The sequence below is a fragment of the Corapipo altera genome, unplaced genomic scaffold (assembly GCF_003945725.1).
Source record: "Corapipo altera isolate COAL_440 unplaced genomic scaffold, ASM394572v1 66, whole genome shotgun sequence".
Lineage (NCBI taxonomy): Eukaryota > Metazoa > Chordata > Aves > Passeriformes > Pipridae > Corapipo > Corapipo altera.
Window position 1 is genome coordinate 4,508,077 of NW_020884924.1, and position 20,293 is coordinate 4,528,369.

The following is a 20,293-nucleotide window of genomic DNA, read 5'->3' on the forward strand; positions in this document are numbered from 1 at the left end:
TGACACATTTTTAACAATTATGAACTAATTGGATGTGGGTGGATACAGAAGTGATATTGAGATTTTTCAGAAAGTCTTGAGAAAAATCTTGATTTTTCTACAGCCAAAAGTAAAACTCCTATGAACCTTTCTGAAAACAGGATTTTACCTTCTCTCCACTATCCTGACCATATTACAGTTTTCAAAAAGTTGTTTTAGTCTAATGGCTACATACAACTTGTCACAAGTATAAAATTTATTACAGCTGAAGAATCCTTTTGAATTCCTGTACACTATTTATAAAAACAGATAATATGTATGATAAACAAAGGTAACACGTAAGTTCCCCAGTGAAAGTTTATATTTCATCTAGGAATGCCTGAATACCAGTCTTTGGACTGCAAGGGTTTTTGTCTAGGAAATGCTTTTCTTGCCACTGTATCTCAGAAAACTGGGATTGTACCTATTAACAATTATTACTCAAGGAAACTATGACACCAAATTAGTTAAAGCAAACAAATATATACACAAAGCAACATCTTTAGCCAATGTTCTTCCAAATAATCTGCCTAGGTTTTAACAAAAACTCCTGCAAAACTGGGTAAGCAGCAGGATACTTTCATATACTAAGATTTTTTTTTTTTTTTTTTGTCACTCTTTCTGTCACAAATGTTTCCAAAGGCTGGAGTTCAAAGCAATCTCAACATTGTTCAATAAGACTTAGAAATTAAACAGTTACTGCGCTTTGCAGAGTCCTTTGATTGAGTTCTGCAGGTGGAAATTCAGGATTGGTGCCAAGCAGAGTCTGTGATTTCTATATGTCAAAAATCAAACCAGTGTTATCTCAGACACTTTTTCCAGACAAAATGCGCTTTTCTCTTCCAGTTGCTGGAAATAGGATTTCTATTCCTAATCCTTTCTCTTTCTGCATTTTTGCCTTGTAATACTACACAGTTTTCAGATTTTTCAGAAATGCTTCAGAATTAAGAGTTCTGCAATAGTACCTTCCCTTATCTTAGCTTCTGACCTAACTGAATAGTTAAAACCAAAATAAAGGAAAACTAACCTAACTTACTAGGTAACTGAGCAAGATAACTTGTTTAGCTGCAGTCACTGCTGTGTTATTACAGACAACACTACCAGTTCCCAACAGAATACTTGTAATTTGTCCTGGTATCTTTCCATCTTTCCTAAAGCCCCAGATTTCACAGTCAAGTGAAAACTTTCATTAGAAAGGAAGTGTTAAGAACAGAACATGTGTGAATTTTTTAAAAATACTTGAAGTAGTGTCAGGATTTTATGATGCTTGGCTTGTGCTTTTTGAAGCTTGAAGTTGGCAATACACACATTCATATTTCCATAACTTGTAGCAATATTGCTGTCCTCTTCCTGTCCTCAGCAACACAGTGAGACAAAAAAATACCTTTCCTGATGCCAACTTTATTATGAAAATTGTTTTCTAGAAAGAACCTCGTGAAATGCAAACCTAATGCCTTATCTTCCAGACTTGATGATTCTTAGGCTGTCTTCTTTTGGGGCCTGCCCTTCAAGGACTTCACCTGCACTTACCTACATCCAGTTCCAGTCTTCCATTTGTTGGTAATGATGCAGCTAGACCTTTAGACAACAGCATGACCCCTTCAATGCAGCCAGATGCTAGAGACAAGCACTGTCTAGGTTTTAAAACTACCTTTCCATAGGGCACACATTTTTCACTGCAACTGTTTTCTCAAAACCAAAATAAAATACATTTTTCTATCTACAATTTCTTCATATTTCATGTAATTTATTAGAATAGAACATGGGTACAACGTCTTGTGCAATTTAGTCCAAAACTTGCTAAATAGCAGGGGGAAAAAGGCATCTTTCTCTAGAATCCAAGGAGGAGGAGCCCTGAAAAAAAGACACCTTAGTAAATCCTTTGTTAAGATTATGTCATCAATATTTGCAAGTTTGATATCTTCTGGACACACATAGGCATGCAAGAAGACAGTGTTCTGGCTTTAGAGTCTTTGGAATTTGGAGTAAAGGCTTTAAATATCATTAATGTAATTAAATTACACCCTAAAATGATACTATTAACATTGCAATGCTTTTTACTAAATTTACACAATGATCCTGAAGTAATTGAGACCCACCTCATCCCTTTGCTATACTGTTTGCTGATAAGCAACAACATAGACAGTAAATCAGTATTTTTTTAACCTAAATGTTTAGACAGCAGGTGATAAAATTCAGCTTTTCAAGTGCTGTAAAAATTCAAATTCATCTCAATGAAATTCAGATCTACACATTCCAGGACAGAGAAAAAATGCTGTTAATTGAAACTCACAACAATTCAACTTCATCTGACAAAAACATTTTGTCTCGTTTTGCATTTCCATGCAGCATCATTCACCAGAGAGCCATGCTGTAGGACCCTGCCTCTTGAGACAGCATGGGACTCAAAACTGAAACAAATTCTCACACTGGCATAAAGGTGTATTTCATACTTACTAGCAAGATAATGCTTTGCACTGATTCCTTTTTGAGCAGACTGTAGCTCTAAAGCATTATTCATAAAACCATGCATAATGGGAAAAGCAATCTACTTGATGATGTGATAGGTAAGTAAATGCAGAGATACAGTGCGAGAAAGTATGTCTTTGCTTGGTGATGCCAAAAAAAAAAAAAAAAAAAGGAAATATTTCAGCTTATTTGTCCTTGAAAGACAATTGATTTCAACTGTGCATATTCCTAGAGAAGCACAGTTTGAATATCTTATGTTTTCAGGGCTACTCTAACATTCATTTTGCCTAGATTTCTGTGAATAATCCCAAATGCTGGACAGGTACAACTAAAAAGAGTAAGATGTTAGCAAGAGAAAAAGGGAAATGGGCAAAAGATGATGTTTGCATTCCTTGTGTAAAATTTGATTTTTTACTTTCACCTTTCAGTAGCACGTTCACATACCATGGCTGACTAAGAAGTTTCAAGGCAGAATACCTGGGACAGCCCCAAGATGAAAAGAGGCTGAGGAAATTGATTTTCCATGCTTAATTCCTATCAAGTCTAATGAACAGAAATGATCTACTAGCCTTTTAGAAATGAGAAATGGGGAAATAACAAAACATTGCCAATGTCTGCTGAGCAGGGTTCATTTTCAACTAGTATGAATATCTGTCATTTAAACATACAAGAAGCTGCCAAGCTGACAATGCTTTTCAATTATAAAAAAAGCCATGTCTGAAGTTTCCCTTTTCCTGAAGGGTGACATCTGCTCTGTAACTTAAAGCATCTGCACCATCTCTTTTGCAATGTAAGATATCCATTGTGTCAGTTAGAACAAGGCAGGCAGATGCTCCTTACACCTCCTGTTAACTTGTGCAACAGTCATGTTGCCAGAGTTAATTAAGACTCACTCTTTGCACACTTGACTTGTGCAGACACACACCATCTTTTCTTCTTTGTTTCTTGGTGGCTTCCTTTCAAATATTATGGGTCATTATTATGAAACACAGTTTATCACTGTTCTCATTTGAAATATGCAGTTTATAACAGACACTATAACCACAGCAACAGATAATATCTCTCTCTCTTTCGGGATAGGTCATCCCTTCTCTTGCAAAATGAGAAGTTGGCTTTGACTGTCTCTCCATGGAGATATGCACTAAGATACCCAGTAGAGGACCTTGTCTGAGTTCTGAGACAGAGTTACTGAATGCAGTTTCCACCATCACACAAACTTCAAAAATTTCATGGACAAAATCTGTCCTTTCTACCTAGCCTAGATTCCCAAGAGAGTCCAAAGACACCCTTTCTATTACAACTGGGCTCCACAGTCCTAGTAATATTTTACCCCTTTTAGGCAGGGCTTCAAAGAAAATATAATATTGGGCTACTTCATGCCTTCATGATTTCTTTCTCTCAGGCAGTGGCATAGCACTCATACTCCTCCATCTGTCTGATTGTCTCCTCCTCTACATACCCAGAGTCCTATGATCAGTAGTAAGTGAAGGACAGAGACACAGAAATAACTAAATTGCTCTTCTACATAATGGAGGAGCACATGTGTTTTTCTTCATAAATTGTGAAAGAGTCCTCACATTTGCTCACTGCTTGCATGCTGCCCTCATTAGCACATGACTGACATGAAACTCTCAGTACTTGCCACACTGGTACACAAGAAGTGGGGAAAAAAGGCTAATGGAGGTGTTTTACTGATTTGGCAACAGAAATCGCAAAGGAGTAAGCTCATATGGAAACCAAACTGTAGCCACTTACCTGCTTAATTTGTAATTTTAGTTCATTTCTCATTAGTAATTTTATGAAACCCTAATGAACAGAGAATGAGCTGTTTTTCACTCCTTTTCCAGGAGAGAGGCAGGTCTCTGAATTATTCTCCTCATTAAGTAAAAACCCTTCCATTTGGTTGGCATGACAGTGACACAGGATCTCTCAACAGCTATTTCAAAGGCTGTTGCAAACTACAGAGCTTCCTGTGTGAGAAACAAGTCTATACCTCCACATTATTGGGAGTTATGTGGATAAATCTCCATTCAATGAGATGAGAGCGTGCCTCATTCAGCATCAAATTAATAGCCAACATTTTCCAAATTCACCATAGCAACAATTATATAATGGCAATGGGGTGAGAACAGCCTGCTAAAGCAGACTGTTGGGATGGTAGGTGATGCAAACAACACCTCACACTTTACCTTTGTTGCATACAAAGCTTTGGTAGTGGTCAGTGCAAAATCAACAAGGTAAAAGACAAGAAGATGTGGTGTTCAATGGTGTCCTCTACCTACCTATGAGAAATACACAGCACGTTCTTGCAACTCTCATTAGCCCTACAGCTGCTCTCCAGGTGAAACATTGAGCATTTCAACATCCCAACTGGAAATAATACTGCAGTCTGAGATCAATGAATTGTGGAGTCACACATATTCTTAAGATGTAAAATAGGGAATCAAGAAAAAAAAATATTTTATTACTTCCAAAATTCCAAAACTGTTCAGAAACCTATGTAACACATCTCATAGTAAACTGTTGCTATAAGGTAGAATCTGTGAAGATAATAAACCAAAAAATTATATTACCTTACAAATGAAAACAAAGCTAAGGAAAAGTTGATTTCATAATAATGTGCAGTATGGCAGTACACAGTGTGAGCTGGCCAACATCTAGCCCTCTATGCTATATCTCAGAAGATGGCATGCTTCGTTACATTCAGCTGCATGCTCCATTTTGCACAGTGTACATCTGTCTCTGAGGTTTTGTTCTCTCACATGGACATAATTATGGAACCCTGTTTACATCACTTCGACAAAATGAATATAAAATCTGGAAGAAATTCCAGGACGCAAGCCCATACACTTAAATGGTACCAGGCTGCCACGTTAACTACTTAGCCCTCAGAATATTCTCCAACCACCCTCCTCCACCCAAAAAAAATTATAAAATTGTATCCTTTCAGAACAACTAAGACCAGTGAAAGAAGATAACATTAAGTAAAAATAAGAGTGATAAAACTGTGACATAAACTAAAACATAATGTCAACTCACTGAATAGATCAAGTAATTTCCTTTACAGCGGTATGAGAACCTTTACCATGTTCAACAAACTGGGAAAACAGGCAACAATATGATGACCAAAACAAATCTCTAAAAATCAAAGGCAGGGCGTGGAAGAGGGTGGGCAGAAGAAATGCAGAGTTGTAGAGCAAACTAAGTACAACTGTAATCAGGTCTAAGCAGGTAAGTGAAATACCTTAATAAAATGTGAAACAGTTAGAAGCGGAAAAACTTGAGATTTTTGCTTCTTGGTAATTATTTTATATAGTACTTATATCACTTCACATTCAATTTACACCGAATTCCACTGACCTAGCATGCAGTCAAGACAGTACAATAGCTACTTTATGGGCTGTGATAACAAAGTCGATATTAGCTGTTTACACTTGTTCACCTGTAACTATTCAATAGAACATCATGTCTTGAATCGTATGTGGCTTTAAATACTTTTTAAAATTTGTGAGTATGCACACTAAGCTAGCACCCAACATGCACTTATTCTATTGACAGAAATAAAAGATGTCCTTGGGTATTCTTAACAAAAGAAGTATGAAGGATTCATTATAAAAATAATTCCTAGTTACCCTCTCAGTCACAGAAACTAGATGAAAAATTCTGAACTCAAACTGAAGCAGGATAGTTTTTTTGGTTTTTTAAAGGTATCTATGCCTTATACATCTCATGAATATTTACAAATGTAATTACAATTTTCACCTTTTGTGTTTTCAACTCAAGTATGAGCAATATGTGATGATGGGTTAAATTCAGTGTTTGGGTTTTTTTTTACTTCATTTCTAAATTTATATGGTTCCTCTTTGTATTACTTAGAGACAGTAAAACGGTGGAGAGAAGATTAGAAATTATGCACTTCATAAATATCCGACACATTTTGTGTGGTTCTGTTTAAACTATCTTAATCTCATAGAAGCAGGTGGTACATGCGTCCTATTGTCAATATGACTATATTAACAACAGGTAAATTTGGCTTTTTTAGAGAGAACTAAAAATCTCTACAATAGTAATACATACAAATCTTATCCTTCTTGCAACACTTGTGAAATTTCATCATACTCTTCTCAAAAAGTACCCTAAGACTTTCAGGAAAAGGGGGAAAAAAACCTCACATGCACTCGGAGGAGTAGAGCTGATTTAATAGCTTGCTTTTTCCAGCCTGAGCCTTTCTGAGCACTCCTTTGAACTGATGCCCTTTCAGATTCAAATAGTATGACTAATAATTGCCATATATGTCTCAGAATCTGCTATGCCCATTAAGCTATAGTTAGTTTTTCCTCCACCTCTTACTACATCAAACACAACAGTCACCTTTTTTTAGTGATCTCTCACTTTACAGACATACCTATTTGCCTTATCTTTCATTCCTTATGTAGCCTTTAACTGACTTACAGTAAGAAACCCAGTAGTGTGGCGGTTAGTGCACAGAATGATGTTTGCTCCTCTGTTCATTTAAGCCTACCAAGTCTTGTATTAGAAAGATAATTAAGAATCTCACCCTTTTTGTTTATTCAAGGCCTTGAAAATCACATCTTCCTTTGACTTTAATCTGGTAAACCTTTGATGTTAGTTGTTAACCTGCTTGTATTTATCAACAACTCAAAATTCATATTACTGTAGAGAAGCAGTGCTTAGTCTGTGCACGTGCTGGTGGGGAGGGAGACAATGGTGGAAAGGGAAGCTTGATTGAACCAATTTCCATTAACAAATCCTTTACACTTGAACGGTTTTGTCTTACCACAGGATATTTGGGCAAGTTACTGCCTAAGAAGTGTGTTGTAAACGTGGAGGTGTTTATAGACCAGGAAATATTTACTTGCTAGGAGAGGCACAGATAAAAAGATACAGTTTCAAGGAAAATGCAGATGTTGCTTACTTTAGAATTCTCTGTTTCTTAAGGTTTTTATATTTATAGACATTCCCTTGGTGAGGTCATTTTTAAGTACCTTTTTTTCCCACAGGTGTTTTTAGAAGTCACAGAGACACTGCAATAACATGGCACACCCTGGTCCCGTTTAGTCTGGCTGATTTCAACGTCCTCATGCCAAAAGCAGTAGCTCATTTCCTCTGCTGTACCAGTGGTTTGGGGTCTAAGTCTCCTACAGGACACACATGTGACCTCAGCAGTGGTTCCCCCCAAAAAAAATCCCCAGCCATTCACTGCAGCCTGCAGGGTTCTCCTTCTGGTGAGATAGTGCAAGGATTTCTCTGTGGGCTGAGACCTGGACCACCAAGTATTTCAGATAAATTAAAATAATATGGTGTCTTTGACATTACCTGCAGCGTGCCCCACATTTCACATGAAGCTGGCATAGGCAAACTTCTAGAACAAAAAAGGAAAAAAAGAGTGCTTTTCAGAATGCTCAGTGGTGTTCCACAAATCAGTTCAAAATGCTGGTGCCAGACATCCACAAAGTTTGTACTGATGACCTGGCTATTTATAGTCAGAGGAAAAGCAGCAGCACATTTCCTCTGCTTTCCACTCCAGCACTTACACCCCTTAAGGCCTCATTTAGGACCTTATCCAGACTACAGCCATTGATCCCTTGCTGTCAAATCACCTGGGGCAAAGTGCAAGTACAGAGCAGGAAGCAACTGTGGAGCTTAACTTTGCTTAAATTGCCTGGTACCTTGTTGGTATTCAGAGTTCACATTGCTGCAACCAAGGTGGGCCACCAAGAATAAAAGCCACCAAGGGTCTGGTTGTATAGTGGGTAAGATTAATACGGCTTGTGGCTCCTTCCTTTGACATTTACCAAATCTTTTTACTCTGTGTAGAATAAAGTTACCCCTGAGAGGAAACCAAAGTCAATTCACACTTGCCCCACATAAAGCCAGCAGCCTGTGAAAAGTTTCATAGATACCACAACATCTGGCTAAAGGTCCAAATAATAGGACCCAAAAATCCCTGTAAAGTATGAACAAAGAGTATCTCTGCTGGACCCAAGGGAACCACATGTGTAAATATATGTTTATTATTATTTAGTTTACTTTTACAAAAGTCAAGAAAGGTGCATTGGGTGAAAAGGAAATGCTAATTGCAGTGCTCTCAAAAAGTCCTTCTCAAGGTTCCAAAAAAAGGAACTAGATTCTCTTCTCAGGTTCAAAGTACTCTCGCTGTGCTGGACTGACAGAGCAGCACAGTTTGAAGTCGAAAAGAGGGATAGCGTGGCTGCTGCTCTTTGAAGAGTGGAATAAGAAAGAGTAGCATTTAAGAAGCTTGGAAAGGACTTTTAGAAAAACACACCTTTTTCTGGGGAAAAAAATATGTATATTTTAAAATGGCAGAAGTTTAATGAAAAGTGAGGAAAACCTCATTTTATGAAACTTTGTTTTGGCGATCCATTTTCTATGAATAGCACCTTTTTCTCCCTCATTATTTCTCCCATCCAGGAAAGAGGTTCTGTGGCAGGACTGATAAAAGAGTCAAACACCTGTATTGATGGATTTGTTTTTAAGCATTGTACATACTTGGCAATGATAAATTATCACTTTACACATACATGCATATGTAGGATGTGTATATGTGATTGTAGAAATGTATATATGCACTTACACCATATAGATATACACACCCTACACATCCAATTTAAGAGATCATAATATACATAAATACATACATGTAAGTGGAACAAATTCAGACCTTGGCAGTAGTGCATGTATTTAACCTCACTTATGCAAATAAACCCACAAATTTAATCCTGGACAGCAGCAAACAACCATAATTTCTTTTCAGTGGTCAAAGCTTTACCTTAGATTTACAAGTAAAATTTTCTTCCTAGTCAAAACAGCACAAGAGAAATCTGGTCCCATATATTCCCTTTTACCCCTGAAAAGGGGGAACATCTCCCACAGTCACAAACATAAAGTGAAATTGCCTCTGAGATTTTAGATATCTGTCAACCAAAAAAAAAAAACAAAGTAATTGTCTAGTGTTGATTACCACAGCCATTAAATATTATTGCTGAAACAAATGCTATTTTTTTTTAAGTATTTTTTGAACATTAAGGACATTACTGAGGATGGTCAGTATCATGTCAGACCAAAAATCCAGCCAGCCCAGTACCTTGTCTCTCACAGCGGTAAAAAAAAAAAAAAAAAAAATCTCGCAACACACAGCAAACCCCAAACTCATAAATAACAACAAAAAAAATAACAGTAGAGCAGGTACATATTTATTTTGTTTTATTCTTTGCCATGATACCATTTGTTTTAGAGTCCCTTCCATTCATGAGTCCCAAGAATACAGCCTCTATTGTCCTTATCTGATATTACTTTACGCTATTTTATACAGATGCAAATCTACAGAGACCAGAAAAGGCTGTACAGAGTTTAATAAACAGTTCTTAAAAGTGTGGGAACTAAAATTATCTCTGGACAAGAATCCCTGCTTTAGAGTAGGACTGTCCCTTCTGCCAAGCAGGAAGAAACAGATGGGGGCTGAGGACTTCAAATGCCTTCCCCTATGACAGGCCCTGCACCCAAAAGGGAGCAGTTGCAAAGCAACACAGACCATGAGAAAAAAAAAAAACAAGATAAGGGAGCATACATATGATCCCTCCTCTTTGCACTTTTGGTTATCAGCCACTAGAACTGAGCCAGCATGGAAGGAAAAGTACCCTGCCGCTGATTTTGACCTAAAGCTGATTACTCTTCCCTACAGGCTAGGATAAGATTAGGAAGCAGATCCAAGTTCCCCAGTTTTGTCTCTTTTGTATACCCAGGAGCATGTGATTAGACAAATACCCCTTAATCAGGGTCAGATTTACTGCTAGACCCCATACCAATATGAGAACAAGAGAGGAAAACATGAGACAGAGGAGCTAAGACTTCTGGATCTCCCTCTCCCCAGCTGTGTATTTTTGGTTCATGCCGTGCCACTCCATACCCAAAAACTTTTGCTTGCTAGGGCTATTACCAGCCCTGGCTATTTTTACACTTCTGAGTCCAACCTTGTATTAATCACTCAAGGTACTTCTCAGCCCCCACAGTCAAAACATATAAGCTGACATATTCTGAAAACACACTGTCATTGTTTTACCAGATATGACTCCCACACTGAAGTTGCCAGAGTAGATGAGATCAATGGTCAACACATACTTCTATCACAACTCAGCGAGTAAACAGGTCTTGATTCCAAAGAAAGGATAAAAGGCCTTCACTGGACAGTTAGGCAGAGCTATCCACCACTGTGGGCCAATTTCAGGCCCATTTCAGGCAGTCACTGTTTGGCTTATGCCCTTGGAGCATACATACTAACCTGCCTTATGAATTTTTATCCCAACTAGCAAAACTACCGGTAATTTTATTTGTAACATGCAAAACTGAATCCTCTATACTAAATTCACTGTCTCAGCTGTAAAGCCCTTCACACTTTTTTTGGTGCAGAGAACATACTTCCTTTTAGATATGAATGGGGCAGCACTGTCCCATTCATACCTAAGCACACACTGCTTGGAAAGACAATGTCAAATCTAGTAACAATACATTTTACACTGTCATTTAAAACATCAAATTTGCTTAAGAAAATTTCCCTTCTTATTACATGCACTACACCACTGTATAACTTTCTGGTCAACTAGCCTCTCTATTTGAAAAAAAAGAGAAAAACAGAATGCAGGAAAATCCCAAGTGGCTTCACATGGGATCCACTCAAGAAACAGAGGGGATCACACAGATAATCTAAGAGTTCTGAGTAGCCATCTTCCATATTTAATAAGGTATGACGAGAAAGATGTGCCATAACAGGACCGTTGCATTTGGATCGCACCAAACTGGATAAGAGTACCACTGTGTCTATCTTATTTTTTTCAACTTATGTTATTTTCAGTATATGCAGTTGTGATACTCACTCTACTACTGAATTTATTAGCAGATAATATCCCATGTAAACTCATTAGCATTATTTATGCTCAGAAATTCAAGAAGTACCAGCAATGACAGACAATAGATTTGATCTTCAGGGTAATTATTAGGTTTCCTCAACAAAAGTAACATAATGTGCACAGTCAAAAAGAGAAGTTTGCAGTTAAAGCAGTTTTCCATCCTTTCGCATAAAAAGAACTGAAAATAATGGAAATTCATAGACTTACATAGAAATAGTTTGGACTTCAAAAAGTCATCTAGTTCATATCTCCTCTCAAGGTAAGATGAATATACATAATTTAAGTCACTTAATCTACCCCTCCATTCCTGCAGTGTTGTCCCTTATTATAGCTGCATTTTATGTATGTGTTATGCCTTACATAGACTAAGTCACTAGATAACTACAGTTTATCATACATCTCTATTAAAACTAATCATTTTGAGAGTGAGAACATCTGTTCACTCAATTGTCCTTCTAGTAGAAACTCCTTTTTAAACCTAATATAATTGTTCACATTCCTGGTCTTTATCTTGCCAACATACAATTTACAGAACTTAAATGTCTCAGCACAGTTGATGCAAATTTACACAGCAGCTTTATGTGCATTTCTTCAACTCTTGTATGTTGCTCTTTACTTATATCCTGGCCTTTGGAAATGGCAGGTCAGTCTAGTAGCTCTCACCAAGCAACAGCACTGGGGTGCTGATAAATGGAAATAAATTGTTCAAGAACAAAGCTCAAAGAAAACTATACATAGGGCTTATACATATATATGTATGTATATGTGTGTGTGTGCACGTGTGTGTATAATTTAAAAAAACCCAAACAAACAGACTATACTTGCAAAGCCTATGTTCTGCATCCACTGCATTCCTTTCCAGTTCTGCAGTTCCAGCCAAACAACAGATCAGGTTAGGTCATTTCTCACAGAAGCATGATTCATTCCTCCTAGGAGCCATAAGGTCAAACCCCATAAAATGTAAATCCCGTTTCAGGTTTCTCTTGAGACTGCTTTTGTTCCATTCAGGTATGTGTTCTGCCTCATCACAACTGAAATCAGTTGTATTAAAACTAAACAAAGACATTCCTGAGGAATCCAAGTGAAGTGTGACTAAATTCTTGTCTCCTGTACTTCTCAAGCACTGTTAAAAATGAGACTTCTTTAGTTATTCTAGGGACAAAAAAATCTTGTCCCAACATGGGGTGTTAGATCCCATATTGGTTTTAACAGACTCCTTATAAAGTTTCTCTTTTGTACTTCCCAGCATGCAGTTTGGTTTAGTAGAATTCATTGTAGTGGTTATTTGCCCTAAGGACAACCAAAAGTCCTGATGACATGACTAAGAGCCTATTTGAAGGAATGGATTTGAACCATGGGGCATTTTGGATTGAAAAGAAAAAGAAAATGGCAAAAGCTTTGAATCAAGAATTTAAATGATCAACATCCAAACTAGAATTGCACCAATGCCCCTCAGGGATGAACCTTAATATATATAAGGATCCTCAGCCCTGCTACTGACATTACATTACACTGAGTAGTTCCTTTCCTCAACCCAAGAAAGCCCCAGCACAACCTACATGAAATATAACACTGATTAGGGACCAGGAACATCATCACAAATTCCAGAGATTAGCCTCTGCAGATCAGACATTTAGATGGTTGGGGGAAAACACTTTATCAACCACTAGAAAACATATGCAGCTTTGATTCCACTGTTTCATGTTGGACTTCTGTTTCTTTTGGCATGCATTTGCAGTATCAAATGTCACAATACTGATGAACACTCAAAGACCATATGATATCACTAAAAAAGTGCAAATTCAACAAATCCCAAGATGTCTAGCAATGGAGTTCAGACTCTATGTTCTTGTAAACCCATATCCCCTAGTTTCTTGGTTCAATAGAATGCCAATTGAGAAAAATACATGTCACTGGAATTTGAAAGTCTGCTGTGGAGTTCCTCCTGTCCCTCCATCACTTTCTACATGTTGATGCTGAAATGTAGTAAACAGGCATTCATAGAGATCATATTCATCTTTAAAAGTGAGCAACTGCTGGCTTTGTAAAGCCATGCTGACATTTTGCCACCTTACTCTGCTGCCAATAAAATTTGGTAATTTAATGAAGTGGAGATCTAACAAATGCACAAACCTTTGTGGATTATCAGCATCAAGGTTTGCATTACAGTGTGTGAAAAAAGGATTAAAGAAGTACTTTTTAGTTATAATAAACCCTGAGCATTGGATTAAAGCGCAATGGAGCTGGCAAGAAGGATACAGTATCTATAGAATTTAATGGTAACCTAGCTCTATCAAGCCCTACGGCTTTAATTTCAATACAGCATTTTCTTCTTAATCCCTTGTTTGCCAGCAGTAATGCTTTTGGATTACAGTGACCACCAGGCTGTGGCTATTTACATAAAAATTAGGCAAACGTCTTTAATAAGGACAAAATTACATAGCTGTTGGATATTAAAAAGGTTTTATAACTTTGAACCTTGGTGCTTCTGTGATTTTCTGCTAAGTTTAAAAGATCAGAACTCCTCCCTTTCCCTCACAGAAGCCAGCAAAAACTTCCAGCCATTATCTGCCACAATAACTTCACATTGAAAGCTGAGGGGCTCAGTAAGCATGTCTGCACCAAGCTAACATTTTTTTGGTCATAAAACAGAGAACAGATTCTCAACTGATTTAAATTGCCAGCCCTACCCTAACTTCAAAGCACTAATTTTGGTTTATGTTCTCTGTGCCACAGGAATAACTGACAGGCAGGGATAGGCTGAAATAGCAAAAAAACGATCCATATCCACTAAATATTTTTCTCTACTTGATTTTAGCATTCCTGCCCTGAATATCTATCCATTCACTCTAAGTGATTTCCCCTGTTCCTTCACAATTTTCTGAAGCAAGAGATTGAAAAAACTTCACCTGGCACCATGGGGCTGAGAGACTAAATACAGTCCTCAACCAGATTCAAGAAATGAGGAGCTTGTACTGGAGATGTAAGCGAAGGTAGCCCCATTACAGATGGGTAGCCCCAGCATACCTGTTCTTCACCAGGAGCTGGAAGCTAGGGAAGCACATGAACTTGCAAGAGTGGGGAAAGGAGGCTAGGAAAGATAGAAGGGCAGCTCTAGCCACTTATATAATCAGAAGGCATACAGAGGAAGAAGTATCTATTAGGATCACTAAGAAATAACATCTACACTTTAAGGTTTTATTTTATATCACCTGGGTAACAAAGAGAAAGGATGCTCAGTTTGGCCAGCTTTAACTCACCCACAGCATGAGCTTGTCAGGTTGCTGTGGAAGCAACAGGCAAATGAAGAGCTCAGGACAACAGGGTGCACATCACTACTGCCAGCCAAGGAAAGCAGAAAAAGATATCAGGGTATGGTATCCTTTCCTGCTCCTCTGCAACTTTCTTTAACTTCTGCTTGTGGGAGGCAGGTGGTGACCCAGCCTGTGGTTTTGGAAGGAGGAATGGATGGATTTGTAGAAACAGACTTCACTGCTCTTCTGTACAGAGGGGACCAGATTAATGCAGAAAGTTGTGTCATGGAGTACGAGGGTGAGGTGTTTTGTCCACATGCCTGTGCAGAGGAGTAAAACATGAAAGGGAGGGGGTTGAGTATGTGGTTATGCAGAGCACCCAGCTATTCTCACAGGAGGTAACACTCTCAGGGTTCACCAGCAACCCAATGAGGGGGAAAAGTATGTTATATAAATTGAAATAGCTTTGGTGGGAGAGTTAGAGCAGCCATATGGGAACATAACAAGGAGAGCACTTTATGAAATGTATGTCCATTCAGCAGATGACAGAACTAAAATGACATCTTCCACAGCATTTGAGAGGGAAGCCTTCCTCCCTGATCTCCACCTCACCCCACAGCCACCATTTGGTAGATTGTTCTTACATTGACCAGCTTATTTGACAAATACAACCAAAGTATATCCCTTAAAAAGAGACTTAATTTATATTAGGGTTCTTTCTTTAATATGGGTGCTATATAGAAAGCCCTATTTTCTTTTCCTTAAAAATCAACTTTAAGCTAAATAGTATTTTTAAAATATAATACGTGGCTCCTGTCTTGCATTTTCCCATTCATCACATTTGACTGATTAGAAGGCCTAATGCATTTATTGAAAATGAACAAACAAAAAAACACTGGAACCAAGACATCAATAATTCTAACTTTGTTTCTTACTAAACATGGGCTTGTATGTTGGTTATATTGAATAGTTGTGGTTTATTTGAAGCAGGCCATTTGCTTTACTGCAAATTATCTGATTATTCCAGCAACTTAAGAAAACGATTTTCTAAATAAAGCTTATTTCCATTCTTTCATTATGGAAAATAGATAATAAAAACATTACTGAAGAGTTCTGTCCTAGCTTTTTTTCTAATTTGTTTCATTTTTCTTGTAGCTGCTTTCTCTGGCCCTTACTGCACTATGAATACAGGGGGGAATAAAAGTGATTATTTTATTTTTTTCTCTCCCCCCCAAAAAATGCCTCTAATAAGATGACTATTCCCTTGTACCCGAGAATGTAACTTCTTTCCTCCAGGACCTGTTGTGAGCAGGAATTCTTTGTATTCTCCTTAAGAGGTAGGATAGTTTTTCTGCTGAAAAGACATGGTTTGCTTCCTCGCTTCAAGCCTGGCTAGTTATTATTGCTAGTGGGTAGTAAAACTAAGACTGTTTCTCTATAATTCACCTCAGTCCTCCAACACCTCTACTCTGGACAATTGTGAAAGTCAGAAAAAAGAAAGCAAAGGGTTTTCATGAAAAAAAGATATCCATAAATCCTATGGAGCACAACCTATAATACTCCATTACATATCTCAACATATCCTGTTATAACCATCTTCACCTGTCCTGTTAAAGACAAAACATTTGTAGCTCTAAAAGTGTGATTTAGAAAAGGGAATGGCTAAAGGAGAAATGACATACAAAAAAAATATTTTGATAAATTGAACAGAAATTTAACTTTATAGTCTTTTTCATTTCTGTGTTACCCTATCCTGCTCCTTACTGCACTGATTATGCTACAGCTTAAGAAAGTAGCTGCTTAATACTTCATGCTAATTTCATACTGACTTTACTCCCATCAGCCTTTAGCCGATGTAGACTTTACCAGGACACATTTTAATTACATTCTCTCTAAGGAAAAGACAGTTATTTTTCAGTTGTACAGATGGAGATTTTCATAATCAGAAGAAATTCCTTAGACGCATTTCCTCAAAACTGCCCTTTACTAACCTCAAAAAAACAAAGCAACAAACCTCTATCCTTCCTTAAGCACTCTTTATCCTTCCCAGTCTGACATCAGGGTGCTCCATAGGTCCTCTCCACCAGAGCTGGCTCAGTTCCCCAGGGCTGACTCCAAGAGAGTGTGTGGGTGTGCAAGCTCAGAAACAGCTTAAGGAAGCAGTCTTGCACTATGTACCCTTTCTTAATTTGTGCATACTTATTATCTTAATCGATATCTTGGTAATTAAAATCCTGCATGATCAATTTTGTGGCCTTCCTAGAGGCCTCTCTAATTTTAAAAAACATTTCCCAGTCCCCTAACTCTACATTGCTGTTGGCTGTTCCAAGAATCACCAAGGTCCCTCCTCTGCTTTCAAATTCTACAGAGACTGTCCTTGGCCATGTCAGCTAATATATTTTCTAAGACTTTTCATTACAAATTTAATAATATCATCCACTGATATTGTCAAGCCTCTGCTTGATTCTGCTTACTCTTCACTAAATGCAGTATTAAGCCCCCACTCATTTTCTTTACCCAGTTTTACCTCTGTTATTACACTAATAATACAACCATTATCTCTGAAGTGATTCTACCTACAGTCAATAGTCTTAAGCTCAAACCCTACTTCCTACAAAGCCTATGGGGCAACACCATTTTAAGAACACAAGATAGGCAAATAGTCCTTACTCTTGAGGACACATTCATACCTTAACATAGTGTCACAATCACAGTGATCAATACAGAGTAATTAATTTTAATTCTAAAGGCTCTATATCTAATAATCAGAAACCACGAAATGTGTCTAAAAAGTAAAGTGGAGAACCACACACAAAATGACTTCAAGTTTCTAGCTGGAGAACGTGAGCAGCCCAAAGAGGACAAGCAGTACTCGTGGGCAAAACAGAGGTTTTGGCTTTACTTGAAAGAGTAAACATTTCTGTCCCTTGAAGTGAATAGAGACTTTGTCCCTTCTATCCCCTATTCCTCCATTCCTTCCTCCCTAAAGAGAATAAGATGAGGTCATATGTACTGGGCAGTCCACACCACCCAGCTCTTATAAAGACTGTAGCTCTTTAATAATCCAAGTATTTGAACCAAGTACTGATATAAGGGTAAAATCTTAACTTTATCCTATTACAGCAACTATAAAAGCAGAAAGATTTCAAGATTTAGATTTCTATTTTCCTAAACTGGATGGGTTTGTTAGTTTTTGCTTCTGTTTCTTCAGGGGTTTGGGGGGAGGGAGTTGAGGTAGTGGGGTTTTGGGGCGTTGGGAGGGTGTGGGGTTTTTTTAATCTGAGAGCTGTACAGGGCAAAGAAATATTTCACAGTATGTTTTTGTACAGGACCTCATGCAATAGCTTTCTCTAGGTGCCAAAGAAATATAACATTAATAAGCAAACCATAATTTTAGGCTTTTCCTTCTGAATTTATCACAACTGCAGGAACTGATACCATTCAACATCAGTAAACAAAAATGTACATTTCCCTTTTTCTCATTTTTTAAGCAAAGAGTCTGAACTTCCTTTCAAATATCTCTGTTGGTTTTTTTTTTAATTATATTATTGGCACCAATATGCAATGTTGCAGAACTCTTCCTACTTATCCTGATAGACCAAAAGTTACATTTTCAGGATGCCCTTGTTCAGAGCTTCTGATCCTGATCTGATTGAAGTCAAATGACAAAACCCTCTCTGAATCCAGTGATCCAGGACCAAGTCTTACCCATTCTCCCAAAGATTCAGGTAGCATTTCCCCCTCCCCCATCAGAGCTCTTGCACTTGGGAAGTTAGAGTCTCTGCTGGTGAAAATTAACCAGCTCAGTTGTATGGACAGGTGTGGACCAATTCACACTATCTGAAGATTGAGGCTGAAGGCACTGTCATCCCTCTTATTAAAAAAAAAAAAAAAAAAAAAAAAACAAAAAAAAAAAACCAAAAAAACTCCACTAAAATAAAAGAAAGAGAAAGAAAATTCAGCAGCAAAAAGAAAAGATCATTCACTCCTTAATTAAGTGACCACATTGCTAATCAGATTTTCCCATGAAGATGCTTCAATTCCCCTCTGCACACTATAGGGGAAAAGCTAGCAGCTGTAGTATGGGCTGTTGAGATTTTTCAAATGTCCCTCAGAGAATTAGAGCTGCAAGATGATTTCTGCCAATTAATTCAATAGGCCAACAATTTTCAGCACTGTTTGTATGTTAGCTAGGTCTGCATTAAGAAATATGAAATGGCCACAGGGCCTACATCTGTTTCCCTAAATAACCAGCAAAGCACAATTATCATAAATTTTTGATTAAAACCACAGACCACTGTATTATTTTCACCCATGGATGTTCCTTATGAATACAGTTGAGAAGTCCTTTCACCACCAACACATAGATTTAAGACACCTGTGCTGAGCACTGCACAAGCAGACTAACACACAGAACATCACATTTCCCAACCAGTGCATAACAGCATTTCACTCATTGATTAATGCACCTTCCCCTGATTTTCATTTCCCCTCATTGTAATAAAGAATAAGATCATGCAGCAAAACTTCCTTCCCTTATGAAAATTTCCTACTGGCACTTGTATCCTCTCCTGTGTTCTACTCATACCAGCTCTTCTGACACTCTTCAACTTCTAACCTCAAACAGCAGCTCAGGCACTTCTTGCTTGAGCCTGAACACACCCCACAAATGAAACTCTTGGATGATCTTCCTGTCCACCATACCTACTTAGCTTTCAGCTGTCACCATAGCCAAGCAAATCCTAGAATTGTTTGAATTAGATGATCTTCAAGGTTCCTTCCAACCCAAACAATTCTATGGTTCTATGATATCAGAAGCAGGGACACCTTTCACTAAACCAGGTTGCTCAAAGCTCCATCCCACCTGGCTTTGAATACTTCCAGGGATGGGGTACCCACCACTTCTCTGAACAACCTGTCCCAGTGTCTTGCTGCCCTCAAAGCACAGAATTTCTTCCTAATATCTAACCTACATCTACTTTTTTTCAGTTTAAACCATTCCCACTTGTTCTATCACTATATACTCTTGTAAAAAGTCCCTCTCCAGCTTTTTTTATGGCCCTCTTCTGAACTTGCTCCAACAGGTCCATGTTCTTCATATGTTGGGGGACCTGGAATTGGATACAGTACTCCAGGTGTGGTTCCACAAGAGTAGAGTAGAGGGGTAGAATCCCCTCCCTCTACCTGCTGGCCATGCTTCTTTTGACTGGCTTTCTGATATGGCACATTAGTGGGTCATGTCAAGTTTTTCCTCCAACACCCCCAAGTACTCCTTCTCAGTTCCCAGAATAACAGCCTATGTAACTGATGCTGGATCACCCGCAGAGCTGGCCTCCACTCTTGTTGCACAGGGCCCCTTTTCCCACACACCTGGTATGCTATATGGCAGCATTGAGTGCTGGGGCCAGCTAGCAGAGCAGAAATTTAACCCAGCAACTATGAGCAGCCATAGAGAGCCTTCTGTCTATTTACTTTCTAGTAGCATTTTGTGAAGTACAAGTGCTAAGCAGCACCCTCATTCCTGAATTCAGCTGTAAGAGGTGAACAGTAGACTAAGGGAAGTAACTGATCCTTTGTAAACTCCATTCTTTCCAATTCACCATTGTT

The 20,293-nt window shown here is 38.1% G+C and overlaps 1 long non-coding RNA gene across 1 annotated transcript; it reads right to left on the reverse strand.

Annotated features, from left to right (window-relative positions):
- Nucleotides 1–1,753: 1,753 nt before the first annotated feature.
- On the reverse strand, nt 1,754–19,442 carry LOC113953843. Its single transcript, XR_003530036.1, has 4 exons — nt 19,275–19,442; nt 7,825–7,870; nt 4,956–5,027; nt 1,754–1,872 (listed from the first exon to the last, which is right to left on the reverse strand). It is a non-coding gene; the product is annotated as an uncharacterized LOC113953843 (long non-coding RNA).
- Nucleotides 19,443–20,293: the final 851 nt, after the last annotated feature.